This window comes from Scyliorhinus canicula, chromosome 6 (genome assembly GCF_902713615.1).
Source record: "Scyliorhinus canicula chromosome 6, sScyCan1.1, whole genome shotgun sequence".
Taxonomy (NCBI): domain Eukaryota; kingdom Metazoa; phylum Chordata; class Chondrichthyes; order Carcharhiniformes; family Scyliorhinidae; genus Scyliorhinus; species Scyliorhinus canicula.
This window is the reverse complement of record NC_052151.1, coordinates 201135051-201148407: the sequence shown is the minus strand read 5'-3', so window position 1 is coordinate 201148407 and position 13357 is coordinate 201135051. Positions and strand designations below refer to the sequence as shown.

Here is a 13357-nt window from a genome sequence, read left to right as displayed (position 1 = left end):
TCCTATTCGTGGCCACGCTCGCCATCGGGGCCTCATACAACAGCCTCACCCAACTAACAAACCCCTCCCCAAACCCAAACCTTTCCAACACCTCCCACAAGTACCCCCACTCAACCCTAACAAAGATCAAAGGCCTTCTCCGCGTCCAGCGCCACCACAATCTCCGCCACCCTTCTACCGCCAGCATCATTATAACGTTCAAGAGCCTCCTTATGTTGGTGTTCAGCTGCGTCCCCTTCACAAACCCCGTTTGATCCTCGTGGATAACCTGCGGCACACAGTCCTCTATCCTCACGGCTAAGATCTTTGCCAACAGCTTGGCGTCCACATTCAAGAGTGAGATAGGCCTGTATGATCCACACTGCAGGGGATCCTTGTACCACTTAAGAATCAAGGAGATCAGCGCCCGAGACATTGTCGGGGGCAAAGCCCCCCCTTCCCTTGCCTCGTTAATGGTCCTAACCAACAGGGGAACCAACAGGTCTGCATACTTCTTGTAAAATTCAGCCGGGAACCCATCCGGCCCCTTCCCCGACTGCATGCTACCTATCCCTTTGCCCAGCTCCTCCAGCTCAACCGGCGCCTCCAGTCCCTCCATCTGTCCCTCCTCCACCCTCGGGAATCTCAGCCGGTCCAAAAAGCGCCCCATCCCCCCCATCTCCGCCAGGGGTTCGGACCGATACAGTTTCTCATAAAAGTCCCTATTAATGTCTACCCCTCTTCGCACCACATTTCCTCCCCGATCCTTAACTCCACCGATCTCCCTAGCCGCATCCTGCTTACGGAGCTGGTGTGCCAGCATCCGGCTCGCCTTCTCCCCATATTCATACACAGCCCCCTGTGCCTTCCTCCACTGAGCTTCCGCCTTTCTGGTGGTCAGCAAGTCAAACTCAGCCTGGAGGCTGCGCCGCTCCCTCAGCAATCCCTCCTCCGGGGCCTCCGCGTATCTCCTGTCCACCCTCACCATCTCCCCCACCAATCTCTCCCTTTCTCTCTGCTCCCCTCTCTCCCTGTGGGCCCGAATGGAGATCAACTCCCCCCTAACCACCGCCTTCAGCGCCTCCCAGACCGTCCCCACTCGGACCTCCCCATTGTCATTGGCCTCCAGGTACCTCTCGATACATCCTCGAACCCGTCTCCCCACCTCCTCGTCCGCCAGCAGCCCCACCTCCAAGCGCCAAAGAGTGCGCTGGTCTCTCTCCTCCCCCAGCCCGAGGTCCACCCAGTGCGGGGCATGGTCGGAAATGGCTATCGCCGAATACTCAGCATCCTCCACCCTCGCAATCAGCGCCCTACTCAGAACGAAGAAGTCGATCCGGGAATAGGCCTTATGCACATGGGAGAAGTATGAAAATTCCCTGGCCCTCGCAAACCTCCATGAATCCACCTCTCCCATCTGGTCCACAAACCCCCTCAATACCTTAGCCGCCGCAGGCCTCCTACCCGTCCTGGAACTGGATCGATCCAGTGGCGGATCCAGCACTGTGTTGAAATCCACACACACACACCCCCCCCCCCCCCCACCCACCCATTATCAGACCCCCGCCTCCAAATCTGGAATCCAGCCGAACATGCGCTGCATGAAACCCGCATCGTCCCAGTTCGGGGCGTATACATTAACCAGCACCACCCGCTCCCCCTGCAGCTTGCCACTCACCATCACATACCGCCCGCCACTGTCTGCCACCACATTCAACGCCTCAAACGACACCCTCTTCCCCACCAGGATCACCACCCCCCGAGTTTTTGCATCCAGCCCCGAATGAAACACTTGGCTCACCCATCCCTTCCTCAATCTAACCTGATCCGCCACCTGCAGGTACGTCTCCTGAAGCATAGCCACATCCGCCTTCAGCCCCTTCAGGTGCGTAAACACTCGGGGCCCGTTTGACCGGCCCATTCAGTCCCCTCACATTCCAGGTGGTCAGCCGGATCAGGGGACCGCCTACCCCCCTCCCCCGTCGACTAGCCATCACCCTTCTGCAATCCGCCACTTGCCCGCGCCCCCCGCTCAGCCCATTCCCCACAGTGACCGACCCCCATCCCGACCCCCTCTACATGTTCCACCTCTGTCTTGGCCATTCCAGCAGCAACCCGGTACCCCCCCCATCTTCCCCTCCCCACAAACCCACCCACCCCCCCCACCAAGCTAGGGCCCCCCCCTAGCTGCGTAACCCCTTCCATTGTACTTCCGTAAGTCAGCCGACTCCTGACGACACCGGCTGCCCCCGCCATCCCAATGACCCCCCGCAGTGCAACACAACCACCTCCCCAGTGCCGGCCCCGCCCACCGCTCCTGTAGCGCGGGAGAAAAGCCCGCGCTTCCATCCCAAGCCCCGCCCCCCGACCCAAAATGCGGGAAAAGACGAGCACATGACCCAACAGGACCGCGAACCCCACCCAAACTCTCAACCAGTGAACAAAATACAGACCCCAAACATGACAAAACACCCAAATAAACAGATAACAGTCCCAAACAAGCAAAAAAAAGGCAGAACAGCAAAAAAAAAATCATCCAATAGAACCGATAAAGCGAAAGGATACCAAGGAGGACAAAGCCTCCGAGGCTGTATACACCATTCCCCAGCCCTCAGTTCAAGTCCAGCTTCTCTGTCTGAACAAAAGTCCAGGCCTCCTCCGGGGAGTCAAAATATAGCTGGCGATCTTTATACGTGACCCACGGGCGTGCCGGCTGTAACAAGCCAAACTTGACCCCCTTCCTGTGGAGCACTGCCGTTGCCCGGTTAAAGCCAGCCCTTCTCTTCGCCACCTCCGCACTCCAGTCCTGGTATATCCTGACCTCCGCATTCTCCCACTTGCTGCTCCTCTCCTTCTTCACCCAACGCAGCACACTCGCGGTCGACAAAGCAGAGAAAACGGATCAGCACCGCCCGAGGCGGCTCGTTTGGCCTGGGTTTCCTCAGCAGCACCCGATGGGCACCCTCCAGCTCCATTAGCACCCATTAGCTTGTTCAGCATCATGGCCACATAGGCCCCCAAATCCGAACCTCCCAGCCCCTCTGGGAGGCCCAGGATCCGCAGGTTCTCATCTCCTCCATCCTCGCTGACCACTTCTTATGGAGCGCCTCGTGCGACTCCACCTTCACTGCCAGGCCCAGGAGTTTGTCTTCGCCCTCCGAGGCCTTTTGCCGAAGCTCTCGGATCTCCGCACCCTGAGCCATATGGGTCGCCATGAGCTTGTCCAGGGAGGCCTTAAACGGCTCCAGAATCTCTGCCTTCAGCTCCTTAAAGGAGCGCTGAAGCAGCTCCTGCTGCTCTCGCGCCCACTGCTGCTTCCCTGCCCGCCGCCACCTTGCTTCTTCTGCCTCGCACCTTTCTCTGCTCCAAAGCCGATTTTTTGACCGCTCCATTCCTAGTCCAGGCCATCCACCAGCGGAGAATCTTAGAGAGAGTGTTCCCACACAGGGAAAAGTCCAACCAGCACCACTACGGGCCCTCAAAAGAGCCCAAAAGACCGAAAAAAGCGGGAGCTACTGAACGTGTGGCTTAGGTCCGCATCACCGCAACCGGAAGTCTCCCTCACCTCCTTTCTTGCCGTCTCGTCTCAATCGGCAACAAATCGCTCTTCTCCATATTCAACTTGTATCTCGAAAACTGGCTAAATTTCTCTAAAATCCCCATGATGCCTCAGGTACCGGTCAACAGGTCTGAAATATACAGCAACAGGTCGGCCGCATACAATGAAACCCTTTGCTCGAAAACCACCCTCCCACTCAATCCCTCTATGCCCTAAGCGCCATTGCCAGCGGCTCTGTAGCCAAAGCAAAAAGCAATGGGGAGAGTGAACACCCCTGCCTTGTCCCACGATGCAGCCCGAAGTGCCCCAAAATCACTCGGTTCGTCCGCACTCTTGCGGCCGACGGCCTTACACAGCAGCCGGACCCAGTCCACAAACCCCTGTTTGAACCTGAACCGCCCAACACCTCCAGCAGGTATTCCCACTCCCCCTTCTCCGCGTCCATCACCCCCACTACTCCCACCTCCTGCCCCTCCGAAGATACCATGATTATGTTAAGCAGCCTCCTCACGTTTGCCGTCAACTGCCTCCCCTTCACAAAACCCGTTTGATCCTCGCCTATCACCCTCAGGATGTAATCCTCGATTCACGAGGCCAACACCTTTGGCAACAGCTTGACATCTACATTCAGTAATGGTATCGGGTAGCACGACCCACACTGCTCAGGATCCTTACCTTTCTGTAATATCGGGGCGGTGGAAGCCTGCGACAATATAGGGGGAGTGCCCCCCTTTCCCTTGTTTCATTATACCGCCCTCACCAGTACTGGCCCCAGGTCTGCCATTTTTAGAACTCTACCAGGAATCCATCCAGCCCTGGGGCTTTCCCTGGCTGCATCATCCCCATACTCTCCATCCTCAGTTCAATTGGAGCCCTCAGTCCCTGAACCAGTTCCTCCTCTACCTTAGAAAACTCCAACCCATCCAGTAGCTGCCGCATTCCCCCCACTCTGCTCATCTCCCTTTCAGCCTCTTGCTTTCTCAACTGATGGGCCAGCATTCTGTTTGCCTTCTCCCTGTACTCACGTACTGCCCCTCCGTAACTGCCCCACCATCGTCCCTGTGGACACTAGCCCAAACTGCATCTGGAGCCTCTGCCTCTCCTTCAACAGCCCTGCCTCTGGCGCCTCCTGTCCACCCTCAAAATCTCTTACACCAATCTACCCTCTCCTCCCGCTCCGTTTTCTACCTATGCGCCCGAATTGAGATAAACTCCCACCTGACCAGCGCCTTGAGAGCCTCCCACAGCATGGCAGCCGTGACCACCCCCATGTCATTTAGCTCCATGTACCCCCGAATGTCTACCTTCAGCCGCTCGCACACCTCCTCATCCGCCAACAACCCCACATCCATCCTCCACTGCGGGCGCTGCCCCCTCCCATCCCCTGCGCATTGCGCAAATCCACCCAGCACAATGCGTGATCTGAATTCACAATCGCCAAATACTCCGAATCGACAACTCCCGCAAGCAACGTCTTAAAAAAACTCAATCCGGGAGTACACATGGGAGAAGTATGAAAGCTCTTTCGACCTCCTTCCCAAACTTCCTCGTGTCTGTGTGGGTTTCGCCCCAATAACCCAAAGATGTGCAAGTTAGGTGGATTGGCCACGCTAAATTACCCCTCAAGTGGAAAAAAAATAATTGAGTACTCGAAATTTATATTTTTAAAAATACCTATTTATTAACCAGCACTGCCACTCCCCTCGTCTTCATATCCAGCCCTGAATGAAACACCTGCCTCACCCATCCCTTCCTCAAACTCGTATGGTCCCCTATCTTTAAGTGTGTCCCCTGCAAAAAGGCCATGTCCGCCTTCAGACTCCTCAGAAGCGCGAACACACGTTCACGTTCCACATGACCAGCCTGGTCAGGGGCTCACTATCTCTTTCCCCTGCCGATTAGCCCTTTTTGAGCCAGCCCCCAGCCCGCGTCACACACCATCCAGGCCCACCCCCGATATCCATCATCGATCCCTTTCCAACTGCGCCACATCAACCATACCCTTGTCAGCAACACCCCCCCCCTCCCCCCTGGCAATCCCCCACCTCACTCCTGTTAACTAGCCCGCCCAGCTAGCATACTGGTCCCCACCCAAGACCTCCTTCTCAGCACCCTGTGCACTCGGTCAATCTGCATGGGGCTGAATAAATGAAAGACCCCCCCCCTTGCCACATACACCCTGGCCTCCGATCCTTCAATGCCTTCCGGCAGCTCAACAATCCGGAGGTTTTGCCTTCTGGAGTGATTCTCCAGATCCTCCACCTTCTACCTCAGCCTCTTTTGGCTCTCCCGCATCACCCTCATCTCAGCCACTGAGCTCCTCATGCTCCCCCACTGCCTCTTTCTGGATTGCTTGACTCTGGGACTCCAGCCCCTGCTCCACTCACTCAATCCCCACCTTGGCCAGGTCTTCCAGGGCCTATTCCCTCTGCTGCTGAAGCTTATCACTGAGGAACACTATCAGCTGCTCCATTGACCACTGGGTAGGCAGAGCAGCCTCCTTGCCCTCCGCCATCTTTTCCTGTGGCGCACCATGAAGACTTTCCTGCTCCAGCAGCTCTTTCCTTCTTGCTCCACTCCTAGTCCGTGAATCCATCCATCAGCCACACCAGAGCAGTAAAACGTTCCCCAAGCACGCCTGCACCTCTTGCTCTCAAATACTTCACCCTTTGGGCAGGGGATAGACCGACAAAATCAGCCTCGAGTGGGAGCCACCAATCACTTCATGGTAGTGATCTTTTGAAATTTGTTATGGAAACTGACCGGGCCAACATTTATTACACATCCATGAGTGCATTTAAGAGTCAACCACATTGCTGTGGATCTGGAGTCACACGTAGGCCAGACCAGGCAAGGATGGCAGATTTCCTTCCCTAAAGTACGTTAGTGAACCAGATGGGTTTTCATGACAAACAACTTTTAATTCCAGATTATTGAATTTATATTTCACCATCTGGGTCTGCAGAGCATTATTACCCTGGGTAAATAGTCCAGCGACAATACCCCCAAGCCAACGTGTCCTGATACCAGGTTTGGTGATGTGACAGATGAATGGGTTCAGCCATGGATGAGTGATTGTTTACTGAGATTATTGTCTGATTAGTGACTGTATACTCAGTTTGTTGATGGATTTGTGAGTGTTTATCGGGTTTATGGGTGGATTAGCAATTGTTTGCACAGTAGCTGGCACAGTTTCCCCACAGCGCCAGGGTCCCAGGTTCGATTCCCGGCTTGGGTCACTGTCTGTGAGGAGTCTGCACGTTCTCCCCGCGTCTGCGTGGGGTTTCCTCCGGGTGCTCCGGTTTCCTCCCAAAGACGGGCAGGTTAGGTGGATTGGCCATGATAAATTGCCCTTAGTGTCCAAAATTGCCCTTAGTGTTCAAAATTGCCCTTAGTGTGAAGGGATGTATAGGTTAGGTGGGTTAAGGGGGTGTTCTTTCAGAGCAGGGTGGGTGCAGACTCGTTGGGTCGAATAGCCTCATTGTGCATTGCATGGATTGTATGAACCCATGATTGAGTTTGTTGATGGATTAATGACAGTTTGCTGGATTTAGTGGCGCCTTCGGATTGTTTACTGGGTTTGTTGATGGATGAGTGTGGCTGGTACTGGATTTGGCGCTTAGTTACTGTTTACTTGGTGATTGATTGGTTACTGGGTTTGGTGATGAGTTAGTGATTGCTGACTGATGTATTTACCGATTGACGCTGCAGTAGCACCCTGGGCTGCCCCCACCCCCAGTCCCGGGGCTCCAGCTCCGCGCCGCCATTTCTCCAGTTACCTGAGAGGGGGATCCGCCAGCGCCGCCATTTTGGATTTTCCTCTCGCACGCGGCGTCAGTGACGCAGAACGTAGGCACGCCCACCTTTCAGTGTCCTTTGTCTCGCCGACGACATGGCGGGCTCGGCCAAGACAACCGGAAGAGGAGGAGCACAGTTAGGTAGGGGGCGGGGTTAGTGTGATTGACAGCCCCCTGACTGTGATCATGCTGGGGTAGGGGGCGGGGTTAGTGTGATTGACAGCTCACTGATTGTGATCGCAGTGGGGGCAGGGGGCAGGGTTAGTGTGATTGACAGCTCACTGTGATCTCGGTGAGGGTAGTGGGCGGGGTTAGCGTGATTGACAGCTCACTGATCATGGTGGGGTAGGGGTGGGGTTAGTGTGATTGACTGCTCACATTGTGATCTCGGTGGGATAGGGGGCGGGGTTAGTATGATTGACAGATGCCTGATTTGATCTCGGAGGGGTAGGTGGCGGGGTTAGTGTGATTGACAGATCACTGTGATCTCGGTATGAGTAGGGGCGGGGTTAGAGTGATTGACAGCTCACTGATGTGATCTCAGTGGGGTTAGGGGGCGGGGTTAGTGTGATTGACAGATCACTGTGATCTAGGTGGGGTAGGGGGCGGGGTTAGAGTGATTGACAGCTCACTGAGATCTCGGTGGGGTAGGGGGCAGGGTTAGTGTGATTGACAGCTCACTGTGATATCGGTGGGGTAGGGGGCGGGGTTAGTGTGATTGACAGCTCACTGTGATATCGGTGGGGTAGGGGGCGGGGTTAGTGTGATTGACAGCTCACTGATTGTGATCTCGGTGGCGGTAGGGGCGGGGTTACTGTGATTGACAGCGCACGGATTGTGATCTCGATGGGGAAGGGGAAGGAATTAGTGATGTCAGCAGCGTGCTGACATCATGACGCTGAGGCTCCTGCTGAAGCCGCGGTGCCGAAGCCCCGGGAGCGGGAGGTGGGGAGCGGGGCCTCGGTCTGGGTGAGTAACACGGACGAAGCCTTTCAAATTACAACCTATCCGTCTGCCTGGTCCTCGGTAGAGAATGAGAGGGAGCTGGAGAGTCACTTTAATCCTTCTCCCAGTACATCAGAGTACCAGAAGACGTCAGCCATTTTTACCCCCCCCCTGACCCCTGTCAACTCCCCCTGACCCCTGTCAACCCCCCCTGACCCCTGTCAACCCCCCCCTGACCCCTGTCAACCCCCCCTGACCCCTGTCAACTCCCCCTGACCCCTGTCAACTCCCCCCTGACCCCTGTCAACCCCCCCTGACCCCTGTCAACCCCCCCTGACCCCTGTCAACTCCCCCTGACCCCTGTCAACTCCCCCCTGACCCCTGTCAACTCCCCCCGACCCCTGTCAACTCCCCCCTGACCCCCTGTCAACTTCCCCCTGATACCTGGTCAACTTCCCCCTGATCCCTGTCAACTCCCCCCTGACCCCTGGTCAACTCCCCCCTGACCCCTGTCAACTCCCCGCTGACCCCTGTCAACTCCCCCCTGACCCCTGTCAACTCCCCCTGACCCCTGTCAACTCCCCCATGACCCCTGTCAACTCCTCTCTGACCCCCTGTCAACTCCCCCCCTGACCCCTGGTCAACTCCCCCCTGACCCCATCAACTCCCCCCCTGACCCCTGTCAACTCCCCCTGACCCCTGTCAACTCCCCCCTGACCCCTGTCAACTCCCCCCTGACCCCTGTCAAACTCCCCCCTGACCCCTGTCAACTTCCCCTGACCCCTGTCAACTCCCCCCTGACCCCTGTCAACTCACCCTGACCCCCTGTTCAACTCCCCCCTGACCCCTGTCAACTCCCCCCTGCCCCTGTCAACCCCCCTGACCCCTGTCAACTCCCCCTGACCCCTGTCAACTCCCCCTGACCCCTGTCAACTCCCCCCTGACCCCTGTCAATTCCCCCCGACCCCTGTCAACTTCCCCTGACCCCTGTCAACTCCCCCCTGACCCCTGTCAACTCCCCCTGACCCCTGTCAACTCCCCCTGACCCCTGTCAACTCCCCCCTGACCCCTGTCAAACTCCCCCCTGACCCCTGTCCACTCCCCACTGACCCCCTGTCAACTCCCCCCTGACCCTGTCAACTTCCCCCTGACCCCTGTCAACTTCCCCCTGATCCCCTGTCAGCTCCCCCCTGATCCCTGTCAGCTCCCCCCTGATCCCTGTCAGCTCCCCCCTGATCCCTGTCAGCTCCCCATCCCTGTCAGCTCCCCCTGACCCTGTCAACTCCCCCCTGACCCCTGTCAACTCCCCCCTGACCCCTGTCAACTCCCCCCTGACCCCTGTCAACTCCCCCCTGACCCCTGTCAACTCCCCCCTGACCCCTGTCAACTCCCCCCTGACCCCTGTCAACTCCCCCTGACCCCTGTCAACTCCCCCCTGACCCTGTCAACTCCCCCCTGACCCTGTCAACTCCCCCTGACCCCTGTCAACTCCCCCCTGACCCCTGTCAACTCCCCCGATCCCTGTCAACTTCCCCCTGATCCCTGTCAACTTCCCCCGATCCCTGTCAACTTCCCCCTGATCCCTGTCAACTTCCCCCTGATCCCTGTCAGCTCCCCCTGATCCCTGTCAGCTCCCCCTGATCCCTGTCAGCTCCCCCCTGATCCCTGTCAGCTCCCCCCTGATCCTGTCAGCTCCCCCTGACCCCTGTCAACTCCCCCCTGACCCCTGTCAACTCCCCCCTGACCCCTGTCAACTCCCCCTGACCCTGTCAACTCCCCCGACCCCTGTCAACTCCCCCCTGACCCCTGTCAACTCCCCCCTGACCCTGTCAACTCCCCCTGACCCCTGTCAACTCCCCCTGACCCCTGTCAACTCCCCCTGACCCTGTCAACTCCCCCCTGACCCCTGTCAACTCCCCCTGACCCCTGTCAACTCCCCCCTGACCCTGTCAACTCCCCCTGACCCTGTCAACTCCCCCTGACCCCGTCAACCCCCCCCTGACCCCTGTCAACTCCCCCTGACCCCTGTCAACTCCCCCTGACCCCTGTCAACTCCCCCCTGACCCCTGTCAACTCGCCCCTGACCCTGTCAACTCCCCCGACCCCTGTCAACTCCCCCCTGACCGTCAACTCCCCCTGACCCCTGTCAACTCCCCCTGACCCCTGTCAACTCCCCCTGACCCCTGTCAACTCCCCCCTGACCCCTGTCAACTCCCCCCTGACCCTGTCAACTCCCCCCTGACCCCTGTCAACTCCCCCTGACCCCTGTCACTCCCCCCTGACCCCTGTCAACTCCCCCCTGACCCCTGTCAACTCCCCCTGGACCCCTGTCAACTCCCCCCTGACCCCTGTCAACTCCCCCCTGACCCCTGTCAACTCCCCCACCTGACCCCTGTCAACTCCCCCCTGACCCCTGTCAACTCCCCCCTGACCCCTGTCCCTCCCCCTGACCCCTGTCAACTCCCCCCTGACCCCTGTCAACTCCCCCCTGACCCCTGTCAACTCCCCCCTGACCCCTGTCAACTCCCCCCTGACCCCTGTCAACTCTCCCCGACCCTGTCAACTCTCCCCTGACCCCTGTCAACTCTCCCCTGACCCCTGTCAACTCCCCTCTGACCCCTGTCAACCCCCCCCTGACCCCTGTCAACTCCCCCCTGACCCGTCAACTCCCCCCTGACCCCTGTCAACTCCCCCCTGACCCCTGTCAACTCCCCCCCTTACCCCTGTCAACTACGCACTGACCCCTGTCAACTCCGCCCTGACCCCGTCAACTCCCCCTGACCCCTGTCAACTCTTCCCCCCGACCCCTGTCAACTCTTCCCCCCCGACCCCTGTCAACTCCCCCCTGACCGCTGTCAACTCCCCCTGACCCCTGTCAACTCCCCTGACCCCTTTCAATCCCCCTGACCCCTGTCAACTCCCCCCTGACCCCTGTCAAACTCCCCCTGACCCCTGTCAACTCCCCCCTGACCCCTGTCAACTCCCACCCTGACCCCTGTTCAACTCCCCCCTGACCCCTGTCAACTCCCCCCCTGACCCCTGTCAACTCCCCCCTGACCCCTGTCAACTCCCCCCTGACCCCTGTCAACTCCCCCCTGACCCCTGTCAGCTCCCCCCTGACCATCTGTAAATCCCCCTGACCCCTGTCAACTCCCACCCTGACCCCGTCAACTCCCCCCTGACCCCTGTCAACTCCCCCTGACCCTGTCAACTCCCCCCTGACCCCTGTCAACTTCCCCCTGATCCCTGTCAACTTCCCCCTGATCCCTGTCAACTTCCCCCTGATCCCTGTCAACTTCCCCCTGATCCCTGTCAACTTCCCCTGATCCCTGTCAACTTCCCCCTGATCCCTGTCAACTTCCCCTGATCCTGTCAACTTCCCCCTGATCCCTGTCAACTCCCCCTGATCCCTGTCAACTCCCCCTGATCCCTGTCAACTCCCCCTGATCCCTGTCACCTCCCCCTGATCCCGTCAGCTCCCCCCTGATCCCTGTCAGCTCCCCCTGATCCCTGTCAGCTCCCCCTGACCCCTGTCAGCTCCCCCCTGACCCCTGTCAACTCCCCCTGACCCCTGTCAACTCCCCCTGACCCCTGTCAACTCCCCCCTGACCCCGTCAACTCCCCCTACCCCTGTCAACTCCCCCTGACCCCTGTCAAACTCCCCCCTGACCCCTGTCAACTCCCCCCTGACCCTGTCAACTCCCCTGACCCCTGTCAACTCCCCCCTGACCCCTGTCAACTCCCCCCTGACCCCGTCAACTCCCCCCCCCGTGTCAACTCCCCCTGACCCCTGTCAACAGCACTGAGTGCTGAGCTTGTGGCATTTGAGTGCTACAGTGAGAGTTTGGTGACTGAGGAGTTAGGTGAGGAGGGAGTAAGGACTCCTTTCATTTAATTTCCTATATTTATCAAAGAGGTGAAGGGAACCAGGAGTTTAGAGTACAGCTGACTGGGAGCAGAGTCGGAGGGCGGAGGTCCAGTTGGTCCACAGGGCAGCTAATTCTGTAAATAAGAGGGGATGGAGGCTAGGGCAGTTGCATGCTCCTCCTGTAGGATGTGGGTGGTGAGGGATACCACTGGTGCCCGCTGACTATACTGCGGGAAGTGCACCCAACTCCAGCTCCTCAGAGACCGTGTTAAGGTACTGGAGCTGGAGCTGGATGAACTTCGGATCATCCGGGAGGCAGAGGGGGTCATAGAGAGAGTTACAGGGAGGTAGCCACACCAAAGGTACTGGACAAGAGTAGCTGGGTTACAGTCAGGGGAAAGAAAACTAACAGGCAGACAGTGCAGGGATCCCTCGTGGCCATTCCCCTTCAAAAACAAGTATACCGTTTTGGATGCTGTTGGGGGGATGACCTACCGGGGGAAGGCCCCCAGCGGCCTCTCTGGCACTGAGTCTGGCTCTGGGGCTCAGAAGGGAAGGGGGGAGCATAGAAAGCAATAATAGAGATTGGTTAGGGGAATAGATAGGAGATTCTGTTCGCGAGCGAGACTCCCAAAGGTATGTTGCCTCCGGGTGCCAGGGCCAGGGATGCTCTGATCGTGTCTCAGGATCCTGAAGGGGTGAGCAGCCAGAAGTCGGGTGCACATTGGTACCAACGATTGTAGGTAGGAAAAAGGGTGTGTGAGGTAATAACAATTAGGAGTTAGGTGGAAGTTAAGGGCCAGGACAGACAGAGTTGTCATCTCTGGTTTGTTGCCGGTGCCACGTGATAGCGAGGCTAGGAATAGGGAGAGAGTGCAGTTGAATGGTGTAGGAGGGAGGGCTTCAGGTATTTGGATAATTGGAGCGCATTCTGGGGAAGGTGGGACCTGTCAAAGAGACGGGTTGCATCTGAACCAGAGGGGCACAATATCCTGGGGGGGAGGTTTCTAGTACTCTTCGGGAGGGTTTAAAACTAATTGGCAGGGGAATGGAACCGGATCTGTAGTCCAGCAACTAAGGTAGACGATAGTCAGGACGCCAAAGCACGTAGTGATGCAGTGGGGAAGGTAACAATGACAAAGGAGAGTACTTGCAGGCAAGGAGATGGGTTGAAGTGTGTATACTTTAATGCAAGAAGCATCAGGAATA

General features: G+C 57.8%; 1 protein-coding gene across 1 annotated transcript in view; it reads right to left on the bottom strand.

Moving 5' to 3' along the window:
• LOC119967796 (ubiquitin carboxyl-terminal hydrolase 2-like) overlaps positions 1-7537 on the bottom strand; it is a 64194-nt gene extending 56657 nt beyond the window's left edge. Inside the window, 1 exon segment of the mRNA XM_038800797.1 lies at positions 7318-7537. The gene's annotated coding sequence lies outside the window, so the exon portion shown is untranslated.
• Between the last annotated feature and the right edge of the window lie 5820 nt (positions 7538-13357).